Source organism: Alosa sapidissima, chromosome 5 (genome assembly GCF_018492685.1).
Source record: "Alosa sapidissima isolate fAloSap1 chromosome 5, fAloSap1.pri, whole genome shotgun sequence".
Lineage (NCBI taxonomy): Eukaryota > Metazoa > Chordata > Actinopteri > Clupeiformes > Clupeidae > Alosa > Alosa sapidissima.
The window spans coordinates 20,421,449-20,427,926 of NC_055961.1; the positions used below are offsets into that span (position 1 = coordinate 20,421,449).

The 6,478-nt window shown below is 40.2% G+C and overlaps 1 long non-coding RNA gene across 1 annotated transcript; it reads left to right on the forward strand.

Annotated features, from left to right (window-relative positions):
* The first annotated feature begins 733 nt into the window (after positions 1-733).
* LOC121708810 lies at positions 734-6,478 on the forward strand. The gene is made up of 8 exons (XR_006031762.1): positions 734-1,089; positions 1,632-1,806; positions 1,912-2,008; positions 2,106-2,240; positions 3,203-3,280; positions 4,978-5,050; positions 5,130-5,314; positions 5,844-6,478. It is a non-coding gene; the product is annotated as an uncharacterized LOC121708810 (long non-coding RNA).

The window sequence follows — 6,478 nt, forward strand, 5'->3', positions numbered from 1 at the left end:
CTGTAGGTAGCGAAGTAAAAAAGGCTGGTGGGCAGATTGGCCTACACACTTCTGCCATCTAGTTTCCACTGGATTTTTTGATTGTCGGTGCCGTTTAAGTAGTATACTATAGACTATACTTCTTCAACGGCCCCGAAAATAAAAAAAATCCAGTGGAAACTAGATGGCAGAAGTGTGTAGACCAATCTGCCCAGCAGCTTTTTCTACTTTGTCACCTACAGAGTTTGACAGGTACGATCTTTCAAAACGCCATGTTATTTCCCATAGACATTTGATGACCGAAGGTTGGATGGATACGGAAGTTAGGAGGCGGGACTTATTCTGGAGAGGTCTATTAACGTGAAGTGCATCTTGTCACTGCGTCATATCACCTTAGCCTGGCTAGTGCCACCACTTCTCAATGAGACGTGGTCTGGGAACCAAACGTTAATTTTCTCGTATTTGAAAAAAATGCCCAGATCCGTTTATTGGGTGCCACGCATGTCTATCAAATGCGTCTGTGCATAGCTCATCATCGTCTTGCTTTCCCCCCTGTTCTGTGATTGGTTCCCTATCTGAGGCAAAAATTAGGGCGGTAGTTTCCAGGCTGCCATAGCAGCTTGAGTCAAATCGCGCGCAAGGCAGCATGGGAACACCCAGGCTAATATCACAGACCAGCTAGAGCGCAACTCCAAATATCCTTGGGATACCCACATCTACTGCCACAGGCCCTATTATTTATTGTTTGTTTTTGTTTTTTTCTTCAAAATCGTGATAATTTACATTCGTTTTAGTACGATTCATTAGCTATACAAGTTAGAGTTGTTTAGTTTCTTAGTTTCTTAACGTTTAGTGTTTGTAGCATTAGCCAGCCCTAATTAACTTTTGTGTTGACGTTAGCTGTCAGTAGCTGACAAAGCATAAGTTGTTAGCGCATAGTTATCTTTATTTAAAACATTTTGTGATTTTTATAGTGACAAACAGTTGTTAAGATGGTGTTGTTACACGACATTTTCTTTTATCTTTCCAGCAAAGAGAAGTACAAGCAAGGGGTCACTGAGTCTTCCAAGAGAGCAATCAGGGAAGCAGCCAAAAACTTCTCTCTTCAAGGTACGTTACGGTTGTGTAAATGCTTTAGCTGCGAACTAATTTACTATCTGCTATGCAGAATATGTCAGAAATCTGTTATGTTAACTTAACTGAATTACTTCGCTAACCATTTGTGTTATATTATCAAATAACTAGCTGGACTGCTAACTTGCTTCAAAGTTCGCCAAGCTCTTCACCTTAACGTTAGCACAATCACCTTAGCACAATCATAGCCTTCAAAATGTGTCATTCCCCAACAATTTGCCATTTCTAATCAAATGTTTCGCGTTTCTCGGGTTATGAAAGGTGTATATCTACTTTCACGATTACATGTGTCATTATTTTTTTGTGACATTTTTTGTATATTTACCTCAGAATTCACCTGAGGGACTAAAGCTAGATTGACAACTTCATTAATAAAATCTAGCCCAGAGGTAATGGCGTAACGCAAGTTACTTGGTGTACCCACACTTAGTGTTGCTAATGGCCAGGTCTTCCACCTAGACAATATTGTAATGTAGTTTCTTTTATAATTTATTTTTTATATATTTTTTCTTTTTCAGGTGACATCATGTTAGAGGGACTGATGGACATTCCATGAGGAGGGTTGTTTTCTCTGAGGAAGAGAAGGTTACCATCCTCGAGGAGGTCCATGCTGGTCATTTCGGCAGGGACAGGATGATGGAGATCAGGCAGAGGTTTTATTGGCACAACATCACAGCTGATGTCGACAGTTGGGTTGGTGAATTTATATTAGTTCGGTTCTGACTACAACTGTTTCATTTTCTATGTACAGATGAATTGCTATTAACAGTTTCTGTTCATTCTTCATTTGCTGTGAAGGTCAGCACCTGCGAACCATGCCAGACGTTCGAGAGGGTGAAGACAGAGCCACCAGAGATGAAGCCAATTAAACCTGTGGCACCTTGGCACATGATCGGTGAGATTGCACTTTCACATGGATTTTCTAGAGACGTGACAGATCACTACAGCATTAACAAGATTGAACTCTTCTTCTATCTAACATTTATATGAAGGTGTTGACCTCATCGGTCCATTGAAGAAGTCGCGGAAAGCAGGTAACCGATACCTACTAACAGCCACTGATTTTTTTTACCAAATGGGTGGAGACTAGACCCATTAAGGCGAAAAAAGCAGTGCTGACATCTGAGGTATGTATATAAACTAGGGCTGTCAATCGATTAAAAATTTGAATCTAATGAATTACATTCTCTGTGTAATTAACCTAGATTAATCGCATGCATCCAGTTTTGCTATGAACATATCTTAAAAACAACTTTGGCAGATGAGTGAATCAATGAACAGCCAAACCAACATTATAGACTTTAGAGTTCAACATGTCTCTTTTATTATAATTTTCCCTTTGGGTCAGCATAGTGCCTGGTGTCAGATTTGTAGCATGATAAATGAAAATGACTGAAGTTACCATTCACTGTCAATGACATGTGCAGAGTAGGCTACCCAAAGTAATGTGTGGAATAACACCTATGATTTATCCTTTTTTTGGCCATTCAAACATGTAGATTTTGATTCACATAATTACTAGGTTGTTGCCTTTTCTATCCAGTAGGTGGCAGTCCAGGATAAGAAATAGCAGTTCAAGAAAATAAACTAAATAGTAGGAACAAAGATATTAAAGGAGCATATCCTACAAGTGCACACGGAAATGTAATGTGTGAAGTTATTGGAATGGAAATAAATGTAACCACCTTCCACATACTTTTGAAGACATTTTGTTCCAAGTGTGCAACAAATGTAGACAATTTATTAATGGAGTTTGTCGGTTAGTTAGTTATTCGGTCATAGGGTAGGCTCTGCAAAACGGAGTGTTTTGCACTGAGGTGCTATATCAGACTTGACAAACTCCTATGGTAGGCAACAGAAATTTCTTACTGCAGAAATAGTACATTGATGCTCCTGTCAACAGTATTGGTCTGGGTGTTCTTTTTAAACGTAGGCCTAGGTTAAATGTTTCATTCAAAGCAGTGCTTTCTCGTCTGCCTCCTTCAGTCACGATAGCCAGACTGCACTGGGTCAAATGTCACTATGAAATGCGATTAAGCACATGTTAATTACCACCAATGATCTAATCCTTTATAACATTATGTTGTAGGCAATGATGGACATCTTCCTCACACATGGCTCTCCTGAGGTCATCTTAACGGACCGAGGTTGTGAATTTTGGAACAGGGTAACGTTTCACTGTAGCCGTTACAGTTAACTGGTGTTATCTAAGTAATTGCTTACAGTTTTTTCTGATTGCTTAAAGGGGTGGTTCAGGATTTTGGACATAAAACCTTATTTCCAAGTAAGCAAGTGTGATATTTATCAGTGGAGACCGTTTTCAGCACGTTTCATCCAGTCCTTCTAATTGCAGAGTTCGCAGGTGCTAGGCTAGCGCAAGTCAACGGTATGTGCTAGCCTGCCACTAAAGACAGTCTTACCCACTCCAAAGTACACCTGAGGCAAATTCCAGACAATCGATGTAAATGTCTGTGTTGATAGAATAGTGTAAGAAATACAACTACCCTTGCATCGCGTTGCAATAGTTATACTTTGGTCCCTAAAGTTGTTAGTAGTCATTTTGCAACTCAGCAGCGGACTGATATTACCAAGGCTACTACTAGGTATCCCCATTGGAGTGCGCTTTACTGTTTACTTTTCGGCGCAGTACTACTAACCGGAGCAAGTATAATTCCGCCGCTGCTAAGAAACTAGTCCCTCAAAATGTAATGCGATCGTTGAAATGCAAGGATAGAATAACGTTAGAAATAACACTGTCAATACAGACATTTACATCGATAGTCTGGCGTTATAATTTATTTGCCTCGGGTGTACTTTGGAGTGGGTAAAATTGTCTTTAGTGGCAGGCTAGTACATACCGTTGACTTGCGCTAGCCTAGCACCTGCGAACTCTGCAATTAGAAGGACTGGATGAAACGTGTTGAAAACGGTCTCCACTGATAAATATCACACTCGCTTACTTGGAAATGAGGTCCTATGTCCAAAATCCTGAACCACCCCTTTAAGCACATTTTTTGTAGCTATTGGCTATTTTTGCAAAACTCAAATAGGAAAACCTTTCACCAAATCAGCAAAACATTGTAGTTGTCTTGCAAAAGCTTTTTTCTGAATGCTTAAACAAAATCGTGATTCTTATAGCATAATTTCAAAAACTATTAATACTTATAAAACCACTCACTGAGTTTGCAAAACTAAAAGCACTGCGTGAGGTGAAGCACACACTAATCCCAATGCAGTGAGCTGCCTGTAACAACAGCGGCACTCGGGGAGCAGTGAGGGATTTGTGCCTTGCTCAAGGGCACTTCAGCCGTGCCTACTGGTTGGGGTTTGAACCGGCAACCCTCGGGTTACAAGTCCGAAGCGCTAACCAGTAGGCCACGACTGCCCCCTGAGGAAGAGGACGTGGATGTGAAGAAGCGAGAGGGAGAGGACGACAAGGACAAGGAGGTGAAGTTAGAGGAAGAGGACAAGGAGGACCAAGAGGAGGGGGAAGGGTAAGAAGGGTAAGAAATAGCCCTCTTCCCCCTCCTCGTCCTCCTCTTGCTCCTCCTTGTCCTTGTCATACTCTCCCTCTAGCTTCTTCACCTCTGCATCCTCTTCCTCCTACTTCTTCACCTCCACGTCTTCTTCCTAGGCCTGCTCTAATTATCACTCTTCTTACTCTTCCTGCTCCCTCATTGTACTCCACACGGATGTATGTTTATGCTGCATTTTACAACGGCATTGAACATGATTTAGCCAATCACAATCAAGGACCGGAACTATCAGTTTTAGAATTAGCAATCTCAAAGTGCTACAGAGCAACATTTTTTTTTTTTTAATAATGTAATTTAATGTGTGTGTATGTATGTCTTTCTGCCTAAGGTTAATCAGAAGATGTTTGAAAAATGTGGGGTGAAACACCGAATGTCATCAGCATACAACCCCCAGACAAATGGTATGCATAATTGTTGGTAGTGTTGTTATTGTAATTGACTACTATGATTGTTACTCTAAATGTAATTTATTTCTTGTAGGTTTGGATGAACGCACAAATCAGACCCTAAAAAAAGCAATTGGGAAAACCCTAAAGGGGTATCAAGAAAGTTGGGAGGACAAGCTAAAGGAGATTGTGTTTGCACATAACTCCTCTTTTCAGGCATCCTCCAAGTACTCTCCTTTTCGGCTAATGCATGGCCGAGAGCCACGACTCTTCTGTGAGGTATGTTGTAGGCATTCCTATCTTCTAATACTGGTATTAACAGATGCAGTGGTAATTCCTTACTATGGTCTCATTTATTTAACATTTAGACACTGTAGCTTAAATGTTATTCTGTTGCTGTAAATCACCTTGGATAAAAGCGTCTGTTAGATTAATAAATGTAAAATGAAAAGAATACTAGGTGTTGGATGTTTCACTTCTCTGAAACCTAACATCTAATATTTTTTTTAGTCTATATGTTGCATGAATTATTGGATGTGGGCTATATTAACTCTTGTATCTTGTAACTCTATGTATGCTCTGTTATAGCCACACCAAATGGTATTTGTTAAAGCACTAGCAGTTCACATCGCCTACTTTTTAAAAAGATTAAATATGTATGTTAGCGAATTTCCAAATTAACAAGATTACGTAGGCGGATTTGGCTGTTATAATTTGCTATGAGGCTTCTCACTTTTCTTAGGACTCAATTGTTCTTTTTTTATTTCGTTATCCTCAAAAAGAAACAAGCATGTTTTTCTTTTGCCAGGTATAATGCTAGGCTGTTGCAATCAACATAACCAAAATAACACCGAAAAGGAACACGTCTTCAATGTTGGTTTGGCTACTTAGCCTATGCCAGACTGTTGCATACAGCTTCAGAGCTGGACATATCCAGAGCTACTGACCTTCACAGGTACAAGGTAAAGGTAGGCTATTTAAACGTTAGTCCGAGAAACAAACACGTTTATTTTTTTTTAGTTTATTTAGTTTAAACGGAGGACTTGACGGTCACGTTGTACAATAGCCTAGGCTACTATAGGCCTATGTTTGCGTTAATGTAGCCTACTATAGAAAACGCATAGGCCATCACTGCATTTGTTGTCCATCCGACTGCAATTCAATGTATTTCAGTATGTTTTCTCATTCAAATGTCTTAATCATAGACTGTAAAAAATAAGGTAGGCTATTGTTACGTCTTCCAGAACTGCTCCCCCTGCTTTATATTCACGAGCGCACACCATATCAGACAGCTGATTAGAACGGTATTGTTGCGTCATCCGGAACTTTTTCCCTGGCCGGAACAAATTCACTGTGACACAACCACACTGTCCAGTTCTATATATACAGTCTATGACTGAGACAGCCTGAGACAATGGCTGCAGGTGGCCTGAACACCTGGCA